Here is a 16,799-nt window from a genome sequence, read left to right as displayed (position 1 = left end):
TTCAGTGTGTTCATCGCCACAAAATTGTAAACAAACTGCTCGTTCTCCATGACAACGCAAAGCCTCGCACAAGTCAGCGTACCTAAGAGTGGCTCAGAAAACTTCATTAGACTGTTCTTTCCCATCCACTATACAGCCCGGAACTCGCACATTACGATTTCCACCTGTTTTGTCCGATGAAGGATGCACTCTACGGAATGGAGGATGATGGGGAAGTTACTGACGCAGCAAGACCTTCGCTCCGACATCGACCAGTAAAATGGCACCACACGGCACACGGACCCTCTCAGTAAGATTGCGAAAGACCGTCACATTGAATGGAAATTTTGTTGAAAAGTAGGGTTTTGTAGCCTAAAGAGTCGGAAATAATATGGTGTATTGGAATCCTGAATAAAACTAATCTGCTTTCAAACAAAAATGTGTTGCATTACTTCTTGAACGCCCCTAGTAATTTAGCACTTTAAGAATTTTACCTATATCAAAAGTTTTAGTCAGCAGGCAGAATGAGAGGGGGGGGGGGGAGGGGGGGAGCGATACATCAGTGAATAACGATTACGCCTGTACCCAATACACTATTCAAACAAGAAAGACGGCCGTTTGTCATCCATGTTGAAGACAAACCTTCGCTGAGTGTGAAGTGGAGACTGTGTTGCTACGTATTGCAGGTATGAAGTCTAAAATCTATATTCTTACTTGGTTGATTTCCGTGCTGTATGTGGGATGCCTCACACTAATAACTTTATTAGAGTGAAATATAGATATAATTACAGCGTTATATGGCTTTACACTTGAAGATAGCCAAAACTTAAGGTAGCGCTATTTTTATGAACTGTGTACAATTGCGCTTGGCGATGAAGATCACCTTTACAGCTTTTCTGCCACGTGCGTAGAACTCGTCTGCATTATTTGGGAACATAGCAAACAAAGCACGATGAATTGTAGCTTAAGTTAAAGGTCTCCTCAGTGAGCGACGTCGTAAAGAGTCCTGCAATGTCTTGACGCGGACACTGTTTCTCTCGGCTTTGGGAAACCTAGGAAAACCTAAATCAAAGTACCCAGACGGGGACTGAAACCACTGTCCTTTCGTATAGGAGTCCATTGTGCTAACCGCTTTGCCATACTATTTTTCCACCTTCCTGTGCACGTGCGTTAAACTATTGTTTTCTCTACAACTTCTATCAGGTTATACTATAATTATTTACTTGCCAAGTGAAGAACGTGAAACTGGCAACTAACCACTTTATTCAATACGTTAATGGCATCCGTTACACTACTTTTCAGTTAGTTTGACAGCTATATGACGTGCACTGTCACTAGTATATAACTTGTACCTCTCAGTATACGTAATTTTAAATACATCAGTGCTGGCAAATAGTTCCTTCTTGTACTTATTGTGGGAAATGTTCATGACTTTGATATTTCTTGCATGATGTGAAAACACGAAATTTAAACGTATGTTTATAATCTGGAATACGTGTTCCAGCTGATATAATCAGTGTTAATGGCTGTGAGAACTACTTTTGACCCACGCAGTTTATAATACTCTTCAGTGATTGGTGCATTTTCATTTCACTGCGTATATCTCATTGTTTCCACTTGTTCAAGTAGGAGTATCATTAGCGTTGAGAAACTGGGCATGTCCGACACGCTTCCAGCAAACCGCGGACGTGGCCTGCTATTAGTCGCGATCGATTAACCGGCCACACAGGTAAACGGCTGCTAAGTCCCCAAGCTCGCACTAATGGTTCGCATCGCGCTAGTTCACTGGAGAACTGGAGAGACAGGAGTTCACAGCTCTTCTCAGATTCCCCACTATGTGTAACGTTATCGAAATTACGCTAGTCTACATCCGATGACGGTGGTGTGATACGAATTTCAGTTTAAATTAAGCAGAGAATGGCAACGGGGACTTCATTAATTCAACTAACGCAGGTTAATTGAGGCTAAAAGGTACAAGTTTCCCATTTCAGTACGAATATATTCACTTAACTTTACCTGCAACGACTTTGGATATTTGTATTGAGCTTAAGGAGACGTTAATACTTTTTTCCTTCCAAAGAGACTCTAGGTGATAAACAGCAGAGGATACAGCTAAAAAACTTCTCTAAAATGCTTAACTTGAATGTATGGCAATAATGGCTTGATTATACCCTGGAACTTCCAATTTTTGTGAGGTAGCTGGCAAACGCCTGTCTATCCATATAACTGCAAAACCAGCCAATCCTTTTATTTGAAAACTTCAGCTAGAGTGTTAGGCTGACAAACGCTATAGTACAGATATGGAATACGCGAGGACTGTTTAGATAGTAAGGTCCGATTGGTCGCGAAATGAAAACCTCAATGAAAACAACAAATCATTTATTCGCGACAGTTAGCCACACCTTCCAGCCACCTCTCTAAATAGTCGCTGCTCGGACTTAGGCATTTGTCGTGGTGTTTTACCAATTTTCCGGTTCCCACGCCTGTGCTTTCCACCAATTCTCTACGCTGGTCTGCATTTCGTTGTTTGTGGCAAAATGTTGTCTTCTTAGCCAGTGGTTCAGAGATGAACAACGGAGGAACGCAACTAAGGGCTGTACTGTGGGTGATCAAACACTTCCCATAGAAAACGCTGCAGGGGCTTCTTCGTTGCCTCCGCAGAATGCGGCTGTTTGATGAATGATTTGTGGGGTGCTCAGCTGCGCGGTTGTCAGCTCCTGTACAAATTCTCAATCTTTACGCAGTCCAATCTCGGCACTCTAATGAATGATGACCAAATGATGAGCACAGCATAAACATGTTGTCCCCGGGAGGAGAAAATCCCCAACCCGGCCGGGTATCGCACCCGGGACTCCGTGATACAGAGGCAGCAACGCTATCCATTAGACCACGAGCTGTGGACAGAACGCAGCTGAAAATTGTCTTGAAGAAAGAAACGCATGACATATGTGTTATGTGGGCTGCATAGCTCCTGGCGAAATCTCTCACCAGATCGACATACATGGCCGGAGATACTGTTGTTTTAGGTATTTTTATGTGATCACTTTGCACTCTGAACTGAAAAGAGCGACTTGAAGCGATCGACATGCACACTAAAGACACTGCCCGACACATGTGGGCGAAGTTCAATCAGATTTTCAAAGTGGTTTCCATTTCGCCCCTAATGGGGCCTTACTTTCCGAATACGCATCGTATATGTGGCGCGCAGTGCGTGTTGTAGTACTAATGCGCAAATCTGTTGCAGTAGCTGTCGGTAATTATCCGCCGCTGTACATCGTATGTTCCGTGGAACACCACTACCAAACACTTGAATGTGGGGACGTTGGTAATGCCACTGCTGTACCTGTTGGCAGCCTTCAGCCCACTTCCCTACATCGGGTCTTTTGGTAGGTCAGTGACACTACCCGCTACCATTTCATACTGCTGAAACCATCCCTGCACTGCCTGGATTTCGTCTCCTGACTTGAGCAAAAGAACGGCGTCGTCTGGGTATGCGCGGCATTGTAAAGATTCGGTACGTAGCTGGACGCCTTCAAGGCGCCATCGGTGGCCATGTATTACAGGTTAAAGGGCGACCGCAAATAAGATAGCTGAAAGGGTGCAAACTTGCAGCACTGAGCGGTGGATCGTTATAGATTCTGAGCTAAACCGTTCACAAAGAGTCTCGAGTGCGCACCATTGATCAACCGCAAAATCGTCTCCACAGACGCAAGGTGGATTTCTATCCGTTCCGTGACCGCGCGTATGGTCCACTACGTCGAAAGGGTGATGGAAATCCATTCCCACCAAGTCTCCTCGTAATCTAAATGCAGATATCAGTGCTATGACATCCCTGTGTGTCCCTGGGGCCGTGTGTATGTTGCTCTTGCCACCTAGACATGTTTGATTTAAATGTATTTTGTCCTTTACCGCCGCTTGATAGAGTCTACGAAGGATACCTACAAAGATTTTGTAGTATCCGTTCAATAATGCCAATGACCGGTAGTCTTGTAGTCTACGACCACAATTTGGTTTTGGAATAGGCATCGTGATACCATCCGTGAACTCGACAGGGAACGGTATAGTAGTCGTTAAGAATTCGTTGTACGTCAGTATCTACGTCGGCCCCATCAGAGGAGAATAGGTGCTGTAAAACTCAAGAGGAAGTCCATCCTGTCCACGATATTAGTTTAACGCACCACACTTTACGGCAGCGTCCAGATCATCAACGATAATTTCAGCAGTAAGCCATCCACTTCAGTGAGATGCTCGACTGCTAGCATTTCTCGAAGCACGTCTGTGAGCCCTGCTGTATCCAGCTGGCCCTCCGGATAGGGGCAAGGGCTGAAGTGTGGGTGCTGGTCCTCGGCCGCAGAACGTAGTTAAAGTCGCCGTCGGCAATGTAATTCTCCTTACGTCCTCGAAAGAGTGGTGATACTCCTTTGTGTAATAATCTGTGAGTTCATGTCTCCTCGTCGAGCCACACGCCGCGTAAACATTCACCAAGCGGACGTCCCCTACTGTCAGGGCAACACCACAAGTCGGTGGTAAGTATGCCACATCTTCTGCTACTATTCCTTCTAGTAACAGTATGGCTGTGCCACCTCTGACGTCGTAATCCGTTAAATGATAGACGTCATAATCATAAAACTCTATTGGGGTATCGTTTCGTACCTCCTGCATAAAAATTACGTCGACTCCCGCTGCCCGCTGCATATCTTTCAACATCTGGATTTTTACTAGGGTGCGAGTACCACTGATGTTAACTGTATCAATAAGGTAGACGTGTGACATCGTGTCGGCTGTGTACTGCAAGAACGTCACTCACCAACGAATGAGCTGGCCACTGAGCATTCTTTGTGAACTGGGATGACACGATACTGCATCACTGGCTGCTGTGGACAAGGTTCCCTCCCGAGTAGTTATCGGTGGTAGCCAGAGACTGAACGGCGAGCTCCTGCATCTCTTCAGTTTTGTTCATTTCTTGTGCCTAGTCTCATAATGAACTGATGAATACTCTTGCTGATGACGGGCGTTCGTCTCTGCTACTGACAACTGGGACGTCACCCTGTTGCATAATTTTACCTATCGCGTCGCCTTGATGTTGTGGCTTATCGACGGTCTGTAGTACAACGCTGTGGGTGTGACGTCGTCCATGCCAGTCGGTGGAAATGAATCATGATCATTCCCCCTATCATCTTCGTCGCCTTGATTCTGTTGCTCGTCTTCCGTGGACAGCCGCCGCTTCTTCGGTGACCGCTGGTTTCGTAGTCGTGCCTCCACGTCTGCTGAGGGATGCTGCTCAGTTCGGTCTTCTTGTGCATCCACTTCCATATCTGAAGATGGGTTCGACGTGAGCGTGGAAGGATCCTGTTGTGGGGCATCCGGCTGATGGTGTAAGAAGGTCATTTGCACTGTCAGCAACGACGTGGAATTGGGAGCGATATTCGTAAACTCTATGGGCAATAGCCTGCCATGTTGGCGCCCACGTCGTTCCGTAGCGCTTCTTCGTACGTAATGGGCGGCGATGTCATCTGCTGTGGCGGGTGCTGGGTATCCCGAGGCAGCTGTACTGGACGTAGCTAAAGACTCTCAGTTCCGGACATGGCCTTCCCGCCCACAGCCATTGCAGGTTTTCGGTCGACCTTCGTATGTGACGGAGGCTCGACATTCACCTATTGACACGTGAAATGGTATGTGCTTCTGGAGTTCAGTTCTCATTAGGCGCCCTCCGTAGAGTACGGGATACGTCTTGAAGCTGGTCCATATCCCTGCAGCATGATTAGACTGTGCCGTTTGGACGAAATGCTGTGATAACCATATCCGCAGGAAGATCGACGAAATTTCAAATACATGATCCGTTCTAACTCCGAAACCGGCATGGTAATCAGAAACTACACCCACGCTCCCGTCGGCGCGGCAAAAACTTTTACCGTCAGTGGATCGGAGTATGATGTGGTCGCACGTTGCCTCTTGTATGAGTTTGACGTACACGACGCTGGCCGCTATGGACAGTTGGATTCAGCCCCCGGGGCTGTAGCTTCACCACATCGCGCATTAAACGTCCGATTTCGTGTGGTTTTGGTCTTGTATATTGTGCGTCGAGCGGGAACTTAGTGGTCGCATTCTGGTAAGAGAGTCGTCTTGATTTGTAGCAATAAATGCACTGCTATGCGAAGCCTCACGTATGTGGATAAAGCTCGCACTAAAGCAGCGCGGCCGGAACGCTGGGCTCGTTCGAGCCGTTACAACGCCGAAGGCGAACTGCACTACAAACTTGCGTTAACGAATGTGCCACCTATACACAGCGTTTGCCGCAATTGCGCGAACTATCTCGACCCGTCTCTCGTCCGACCCGTATTTCGACCTAGTGCCACCTATCTGCAGTTCCCGTCCATGTCCCCTATGCTCGCTACATTGAGATTCCAGGAGGAGGTCGGACGTAATTTTGCATCCGCACTGGATGTGGTGGATTCATTGCCCAGCGAGGCCAATCAGCTATATGAACGCGTGTTGTTTGTTCTTTCAAATGGCTCTGAGCTCTATGAAACTTCTTCTGAGGTCATCAGTCCCCTAGAACTTAGAACTACTTAAACCTAACTAATTTAAGGACATCACACACAGCCATGCCTGACGCAGGATTCGAACCTGTTACCGTAGCGGTCGCGCAGTTCCAGACTGTAGCGCCTAGAACCGCTCGGCCACCCCGGCCGGCCATTGTTTGTTCCATCTGATTCCGTATAAAGTCCTGATGCAACCGACATCAGTAATTCCTTCGCTTTCGCTTTCTTCCTCCTGCCACTAACTTCTATTTAAGTAATATGTATCACAGCTGTGGATTCCGCGTTGTGTCTGTTCTTCCAGATATGCCAGAAAGAATTCACACCACGCTTTTACATAACTGATTCGCCTCGATGGGCAATGAATCTAGCAACTTCATTGCGATGGACAATTATGTCCTACCTGCTGTGGGAATATCAATGTACTAACAAGGGAACCTCCCCATCGCACCCCCCCTCAGATTTAGTTATAAGATGGCACAGTAGATAGGCCTTGAAAAACTGAACACAGATCAATCGAGAAAACAGGAAGAAGTTGTGTGGAGCTATGAAAAAAATAAGCAAATTATACAAACTGAGTAGTCAATGCGCAACATAGGCAACATCAAGGGTACTGTGAGCTCAGCAGCGCCGTGGTCCCGTGGTTAGCGAGAGCAGCTGCGGAGCGAAAGGTCCTTGGTTCAAGTCTTCCCTCGACTGAAAAGTTTAGCTTTTTATTATCAGTTTATGTGACAAACTCTTATGTTTCCATCACTTTTTTGGGAGTGATTATCACATCCTCAAGAAAACCCAAACCGGGCAAGGTAGAAGAAACTTTTTACCCATTCGCCAAGAGTACAAGTGACGCACATGCCGTCACCAGTGTCGTATAGAATATATCAGACGCGTTTTCCTGTGGAAGAATCGGTTGACCTATGACCTTGCGATCTAATGTTTTCGGTTCCCATTGGAGAGGCACGTCCTTTCGTCTACTAATCGCACGGTTTTGCGGTGCGGTCGCAAAACACAGACACTAAACTTGTTACAGTGAACAGAGACATCAATGAACGAACGGACAGATCATAACTTTGCGAAAATAAAGAAAATAAACTTTTCACTCGAGGGAAATCTTGATCCACGGACCTCTCGTTCCGCAGGTGCTCACGCTAACCACGGGACCACGGCGCTCCTGAGCTCATGCTATCCTTGATGTTGCCAATCTTGCGCATAGACTACTCAGTTTGTATATTTTGCTAATTTTTTTCATAGTTCCACACAACTTCTTCCTGTTTTCTCGATTGATCTGAGTTCAGTTTTTCAAGTCCTATCCGCTGTGCCAACTTATAACTAAATCTGAGGGGGGTGCGATGGGGAGGTTCCCTTATAAGCACAGAGGACATGGACGAGGACTGTTGAGAGATGGCGCTAGGTGGGAATGTTCAAAATGGTTCAAATGGCTCTGAGCACTATGGGACAGAGATTTTTTGTTAGTTCAACGCTCTGTTTAGAATGGTATTTTCCTATTTTTTATAGTTCCCAGTTTTAAATTTTTCTCATGAATATTTTCTAAACAATGTTGAAAGGACAGAAAGTTTAAATTAATTATTTAAGAAATAGGTTTTACTGATTCTTCGGTGACTAATTTTTGTTTTAATTCGTGTGAAATTTGTTAGTGGCCGCATATTGTAGCCTATTTAGAGCAGCGGTTATTTCTAAATTGCTTCACGTTGATTCGCTATAATTTTCATTGATAGATCCACAATGGGCGCCACTCATTTACTGGAGGTTGTACCAGTAATCTTACGATGAGAGATACTTTGTGCAATTATATGTTTTTAGCACCACTGAAGCCGAATTTATGTCATGAGGGATTTGCTGCACTGTCCAGGCCGAGACCCTAATTTATAATGATTGTATTTATCAGCCATAAATATTTATTCTTGAATGCAAATTTCAAATCTCCAACAGATAAAAGTGGGACGAATGTGATTCAATCAGACAAAAAGCTTAATTAACATACCTTTTGTTGATAATTACGTTAGGGTCATGGGTAGTGGTCGGTTGTTGAGTCCCTTGGGCTGAGGTCCTGGCGTTACCAGCTATGAAAAATTGTTGGCGCTCTTGGTCTGACTATCAATGTAGATCATTAGAGATAATGGTTTCAAATTTAGCAGCAGTGGGTAGTTTGACAGCCATGTGGATAAGGGTCAGATTTCATACTGAACGTTTTGGAATTCTGTGCTCAGTTGGACCTATGACTTTATTCGTCATATTCGTGTAAATGCCATTTCACACCGTGATTCAGAGTTCATGTGAACTGTAGGCATCCTCAGAAATGTCTGGGTGATTATGTTGGAAGGTCGAACGTAAGCTTCAGCACTCTTAATATGTGGTGTTTTTCAGCGAGTTTCCCTACGAGTTGTTTTGACGTTGCCTTGGTGACCAAAATCTGGTAACTTAGGTTCTTGATTAAACGCCAACCAAGTATTATGCTTCGGGCTGCCGTGCGATTTCGACTCCTTCGTATGGGAAACAGTACATATTATGAGTATCTGAACGCGCTAACTTGAGGCAACTCCTTATACATTATTTCAGGTTGAGAAGCACAGCCAGTTCTGCGAGGAATACGCAGGAATTTTCTTTAGACTGCTAGAGGATACTGTTTCCCTCGCCTGTGTATACGTCTGGCATGTTTGTCAGCAAAACATTTGTCACCTTCCTCATGAACCTTAATTGATGCTTTGAGGATTAAAATAAAAAGCTAGTGGCTTTTAGGCTACGATTCCAGTATTTGGACTCTATAAAGCATATTTAGTTTTCGTCGACTGAGATCATGTCCTATTTAGTATTCCAAATCACGTGCGAAATTTACTGTCACATATCTCATGTGGTACAAAGTTAATTTCAGGTACAAGTTTTTTTCTTGACGTCGCAACTTTAAGAAGTATTAGTAATTTGTGAGATTAGATTGTCACTGCGACGTGTTGTTTGTGTAGACAAACACTACAAGTACCATCCCCCTCCACTCATAGTGGACGTGTAATGAAAAATGATTAATTATTAAGACATGCAGTTTATCCATTTGTTCATGCATGGAACTGCTTTGTACGCAAAAAATCCTATGCCACTGAATCGTGTCAGTAATACAAAAGCAGATTATATAAAAATCAATAAATATATCGTATGTGTAACAGTTAAATGAGAAATATGAATAGAAACACTACTTATTGTTACATAAAAGATTCTTGCGGGTCTAAGATCATTAGGTACAAAATTAGATCACTTACATCTCTTTGCGAAAACTAATAATACCGACTGTAGAACTTTTTGTAACAAACGAATACTGCTGAAAAGAAAACGAGACGCTAGAAATGGTTGAAGTACTCCTATAATAACTGCCTTGAATTTACATCCGAATAATCACTGTTATTTATGATAAAGTACTTACTACATAACACGGTGGAACGGTAGGAATAGGAAGCGTGCCCGCATCTCGTGGTCGTGCGGTAGCGTTCTCGCTTCCCACGCCCGGGTTCCCGGGTTCGATTCCCGGCGGGGTCAGGGATTTTCTCTGCCTCGTGATGGCTGGGTGTTGTGTGCTGTCCTTAGGTTTAAGTAGTTCTAAGTTCTAGCGGACTGATGACCATAGATGTTAAGTCCCATAGTGCTCAGAGCCATTTGAACCATAGGAAGCGTCCAATTACTTAACAGTAAGTAACATGACATGTCACTCTACAGGATTGGTCAAAATAATGTGAAGGTGCTGGCATGAACATTTCATTCCATAGTTTTCCTTATGACTCAGCAGCAATGCACAGAAATTTTCCTTAGTTTACTTGTAGTAATATAGCACTGCTAGAAGAGTCCTGTGAGGTTATAGCTTTAGTGATGGTTCAAATGGCTCTAAGCACTATGGGACTTAACATCTCAGGTCATCAGTCCCCTAGACTTGGAACTACTTAAACCTAACTAACCTAAGGACATCACACACATCCATGCCCGAGGCAGGATTCGAACCTGCGACCGTAGCAGCAGCGCGATTCCTGACTGAAGCGCCTAGAACCGCTCGGCCACAACGGCCAGCTAGCTCCAGTGAGCCTACATAAATATTTTTCCTTTGTTATTCGATATTATTCATTATAGTTACCAACGGCGTTCCCGCAGTGGTAACGCCTGTTACCGTCACATCACCGAATTTAAGTGCTGTCGGGCTTGGTTACTACTTGCATGGGCGACCGTCCAGTTCTGCCCAACACTGTTGCCAAAAAGGGTGTACTGAGTCCTTATGAGGCAAACTGAGGAAACAGTTGTCTGAGAAGTAGCGGTTATGATTACGAAATCTGACAATGGCCGGGAGAGCTGTGTGCTGATCTCATGGCCCTCCATATCCGCATTCAGTGACGCCTATTGTCTGAGAAGTACACGGCAATCGGTCGGTTCCTTTGGGCCTTCTGAGGCCTCTGCGGAAGGAGTCCGTCATTCATTATATGTTGTAGTAAAAGTCAGTACATTAAAATATTATAGCTATTAGAACGCAATATATCAATGGATTTGCACGTATCTTTGCCGTAAGGGAACTTGTTTCTGACCATCGAGGATGAACAATTGAGTGGTAGATCAGTAACCAGGAATACCGTGCTTGTATCCCATGCAGCGGACTCGGGTTCGATTCCCGGCTGGGTTGGGGGATTTCTCAGCACGTGGATTGGGTATTGTGTTGTCATCATCCTTTCATCTTCACCAGCGGCACGGAAGTCTCCCAATGTGGCGTCGACTGGAAGAGGTCTTCCACACGGCGGCCGAAATTCCTCGGATGGAGCCTCCCGGCCAAAAATGCCATACGATCGTTTCATTTTCTGTGCACACTGCTTCTTTGCGTGTATGATTAACACAGTTTAAACGTGCGCAATGAACTCAAATCTGTGTTTCACTTGCGAAACAATGCGTCTACAGGATATTGTAATATTAGTAATTTTCGCCTCACAGACATTAATATACGCTCAATAGTAAACGCCTGATGGCCTAAAGTTATCGAACAATTGTAAAGTAAAAGAAATGAACCATCGCATAGCAGCGACAGAATCTGTTATTCTTTATCTTTGCCGTTCTTGCGTGGTGCCTGTAAATCTCTATGTACATGTATCGATTAATGATATAAAAAAGAATTCTGGTGTTTCAAGACAAATGAGGAATTTGCCGCCTCACCTTTTACTGTTTGTATTCCATGAAAGACGGACGCGGACTTGCTGCGTTCCGCAACGGTATTTTATATTTTATGTGAAAATATTGAGTGAATATGCTAATTGCTATTTTTCAAATCAGAAAACATGTAGTTTCTTGTAGTTGATTATGAACAGACAGCATCAAGAGGACATTTTGACTCTTATGTATAAAATCTTTAACCACAATTTTCATCTATTGTAATTTAATTATGAAAAGGTACGTAGCATTAAAGAAAGACGTGTGTTAAAGACAAGTGTACTTCTTTTAAGAAATTAACCTTGATGATTTCCATCTCCTTATTTACTTGAATGATAATTATTTTGTATTAGTTCATCACCAGAAATTACGATCGCGCAGATGGGCCGAACGCAGCGTGAGGCAGAATGAACAATATCGTTTTCCTATTATTTCTGAACCAACTCTTTTTTAATTGTGTTGCATTTCTTTTAAAGTCTATAAATCTTCTGGTACCTTAGTGTTCTTCCGTGTATGACTACGTCGCGACTATAAAAATGCATTGAAATGATAATGTTTCTTCCGAACGATCTCAAAAATATCAATATGCTGATCTTATTCAGGTATTTATTGCGCAACGTATATTATTATTATTATCGTGTAATCAATCCCTGATTCTGTTGCCTAGTGGCCCACCAAAATATTAATTTTTTCCACATTTTTCAAAAAAAAATATATAAAATAAAAATCCTGTTTCTTTTCGCTCCCCAGGAGCAACGCTACACTTAACAATGCGTCTGCAGGATATGCAGTTTATGTATGTCGACGACTGTGCTTACACCTAAATCACCCTTGAACTGTGAAGTATCAATCATTGAACTGATAGTATTTCGCAGGTGTCAAGGAGTTGGACACTAAATGGAAATGAAGTCCCGTGCTTCTTGACAGAGCGTGGGGGAACGATGCAGGAGACCCGCACCACCATACTAGGCAACGTCCTAACGGAGGTGGTTTGCCGTTGCCTTCCTCCGACCGTAATGGGGATGAATCATGATAATGTAGACGACCCAGCAACACTCAGTCATCTCGGGGCAGGTGAAAATCCGTGACCCCGCCGAGACCACGTGGTCGGGAAGCGAGAACGCTACCTCGAGACCACGAGCGTCGGACAGAACGCTATAGAGAGGAGTATACCCCGTAAATAAGTTAGCACAGAGTATTTCAAATCGTGCGCACTCTGTAACTGCAGTTCCACGACATCAAGTTCATGACAACGGTCGTAACAGTGCAGGTGACTTGTCGTTGCTTGTAACAGATGTATAAAGGAAACGGAGATACTATTTTCAAATGGCAGCATTGTGCATCATAGTCGTAGCACCCCCTCAGAACTCTGCAGCGAGGAGAAATTCAGGACAAGCGAATGTTTTGGAAAAAGTCTGCTACAAAAAATAGGAACAACGGCTCTCATTTGCGAAAAATAATGTACAGGTTTTCTGTTTAAAATAAAATATTGTTCAGTCGTAATACTGTAATTTGTTGGTCTATGACAATATTGTCACAAGTCTGACATATTAATGTAGTGTTTGCTCCGCAACCTTCCTAATAAATTTTTCTGCTACTTAGTAAAGTAAGTCACGGCTGCTAATACCCATTCACTATTACCAAATTCTATTACTAAGATCCACAGATTCTGATGTACACTTGTCATAAACGTACTTATTTATGGCTATCCAAGAACCATAGCTCACATAGTATTCGTACTCGATTGCTGGTGTACATGTGTCTAGACTGGTTTGTTTACAACAGTATACAAGTTGCATGTGCTGAGACTGTCCGTGTATTTCCAGTACACAGGTCCAAAATACATGTCAAAACTATATTTAATGCCAGAAAATGATTGTTTATTTAATTTTCCTAATCCTTAATTTTCATAATTGAATAGAGGTACAGAGGAGTGTAATTAGTATAGTTCAAAGGTACAGAGCAAACATAATTAATGCACTTTTCTTTATTTTGAGTTGCATGGTAAATGTATTGTCTTTCCATTCACCTAAATATCCGACACGTTGAATTAATAACGCCCCATTAACACACTTAAGCTCCCTTCTATACCAAGAAAGAGGTACACAACAAATCCCAAGAGAGGCCGCCACCACATAAGCACAACCACTTGCCTGGCTCCTCGCAGTCCCATGCAGCAGCCTCCAGATGATGCTCATGAACACAGACCTCTTCCTGCTTCCGTACCACTTCCTCTAGCGCATCGTATACGTCTGCCAATAGTTTGGAGAGCCGTCACAAGAAGCGCTGTCAAGCACAAACTATTAAAGCTCCAAACTATGTTCCTTCTCCCTTGTACTGGCAGACTTACGCCGAGAGACACCAAAACACGACGCGCTGTGGACACTCAGACACGCACGAACCAGCTGCTAATCAGTTCAGCTCAGCGCCTGAAGTCCGCCCAATGTACACCACTGAAGACTAACTTCCGACTTACCAGCTGCTACTTACGGAGCACTAGGACCAGTAACAGAATGTCAACATTGTCTGCGTAATTACATTCAGACATAGAGACAATATCATAGACTTTCACAAGACAGGAAAGTTATTTACGAGTAGATTTTGTTGTATGAGGCTAAGGACATAAAGTACATAATGCATCAGACTGTACCAAAGTTAAGCACCATGTTGTAGCTTGCACTAAATGAATGTTATTTGTCATTTATTATTGTATTGACGTTCCTGTTATAGTGCCGCCCTATCGAACTAATGATAATTAACAAGTATATCATGGATTCTCTTAATAAACTTCAGCAGTTGTCTGCTACCGTGAATGTTTGAGTTGAATCAATACTGTAGTAGAATTCAGTTACTACAGTCACAAGTTCATTCAGTGTAACATGATGATGTTGTTTCATCACTTGATTACACGGTCATTTAGAGCAGTTATTTTTAGGCCTACCTTTCCTGTTGTGTTATATATACAACGCTGTGGTGCGGTGCTGATTAGTGACCCTTTAGGACCTTCAAGACCTTCAACCACGGCACATGATTGGTCTACAGTAAATGAGTGGTAGCGTATTTATTAGGGTACCGAACCCACTGTACACAAGATTCGCTTCAGAAACGTCGTGCGCTACATATAAAGCGTGTTATTAGAGGCGTGTATGATGTTGACACTGCCAGGATTTGAAAAACGTACCATATTTACCGTGGTGTTGAACCTATCGTACACAAGATTAGCTTCAGGAAGGTCATCCGCCAAATATAACGCGTATTATTAAGTGCAGTGTGTGGAGTTGGCAGTTCCAGAAACTGAAAAACAAATATAATTCTCGAACATACTGCAATATTCTTGCGACAATAAAAATTTAAGCATGTACCCATCCATTATCTAAGTTTGATAATCTTTTTCTAATACTGTCATCTCTTGAAGGCATAGCAGAAAGCTGGGAGAAGCTTCATGTTATATCCTAGCCAGGAATGCCACCCGAGCCCGCTGCCAAAAGGTTGGCAGCATCACAGTCCGGACGCCATCCGCATAAGCAGCGCCAGCGAGACAGGAAATCGCCGCAAGTCTGCGCGCGCCACCGCTGGCTTCTGGGTTCTTAAGCGCTGGAGTCGCGAGCGTTAGGAGTTCTGGATTCGCCGCTCAGTTGTATACTCGCCACCGAATTGTGTACTTGCTAGTCAGTTGTGTGTTCATCGCAGCAGAGTTGTTGTTTGTCGTCAGCCGACGCTGACCTAGCCACTCCGACTCGAACTAGACAGATCTCTGTAGACACGGAGTTCACTACTGTGTTTCTGTATCTTCATTAATAAAGATAAGTACCGACTTTTATTTAATCAGAGTGTTTGGGTTTTCATCTTTCTGTTCACTGTTCCAGCGGACCGGTCGGCCCGCTATTAAAAGTGTGGCGGTGACTTCGTAAGCCGTTTCTACAGCGAATTGTTTGTCGCTACGAACACCGCCACAAAACTGGCGACGAGGATGGGATTCCTGGCTAGGATATAACACTTCATAACTGAAGTTTAAATGTAGTCATCATACGTCTCGTAACTGCTCTTACCAACAATTTCCCTGAGTAGCTTAAACCTCCAAATCTCTAGCTTTTTCATACGATGCCTTATATGAATGTCTCTGATGTATAAATCTTCGTCAGCTGAAGCATGTACCTAGAAACAATTCGAAACTAGGACGTATGATTTTTACTAATAGGTTTTAGAATATTCGTTATTTTGACTCAGTACCACACCTATGAGTATCATTAAAAGGTATGGTCATATGGGCAATCAAGAGAAATTTATGACTGCATCCAGAATTTCTTCGCAGAGAGGACACAGCTTGCCATCTTGAATGCGGAGTCATCTACAGATGTTGATGTAACCACTAGTGTGCTCATTCAACGAAATATCATCGATATGGGCTTTCGGAGCCGAAGGCCCACTCGTGTACCCTTGATGACTGCACGATACAAAGCCTTACGCCTCGCCTGGTCCCGTCAACATCGACATTGGACTGTTCATGACTGGAAACATGCTGCCTGGTCGGACGAGTCTCGTTTCAAATTGTATCGAGAGAATGTACGTGTATGAGAATGGAGACCACCTCATGAATCCTTGGACCCTGCATGTCAACAGGGGACTGCTCAAGCTGGTGGAGGCTCTGTACTGGCGTGGAGCGTGTGCAGTTGCAGTGATATGGAACCCCTGATACGTCTACACCCTGCAGCATTAATGGTGTCAGTTCCCTCCAGCACTACTTCAGACATTAGTCGAGTCCATGCCACGTCGTATTGCGCCACTTCCGCATATATATGCCTCGACGGGCTGAAATAGCGATAATAAAATATTTGTCTCTACCTGTGCGAGAATCAAGAAACATGAGAGCATAAGAGTTGTGTACAATGTGACATATGGCGGTTTGGTTCTCGCCTGTAGGCGTGCAACTATAGCCGAAGTGGTAAAGGCAACCGTTTGCATTAAGCAAGAAATCCAGCCTTGAGTACTGGTCTGCCAGTAACTTTCTTGTGTCTCAAATAGGTGACGGCAATTGCGAATCCATTTCTTAAGATTAGAATAAAAGCAAAGAAAGGGAAGCAAAAGGTGGAAGGAGTGTAGAGG

This window comes from Schistocerca piceifrons, chromosome X (assembly GCF_021461385.2).
Source record: "Schistocerca piceifrons isolate TAMUIC-IGC-003096 chromosome X, iqSchPice1.1, whole genome shotgun sequence".
In the NCBI taxonomy this organism is placed as follows: Eukaryota; Metazoa; Arthropoda; class Insecta; order Orthoptera; family Acrididae; genus Schistocerca; species Schistocerca piceifrons.
Note: the sequence above shows the minus strand (reverse complement) of the source record.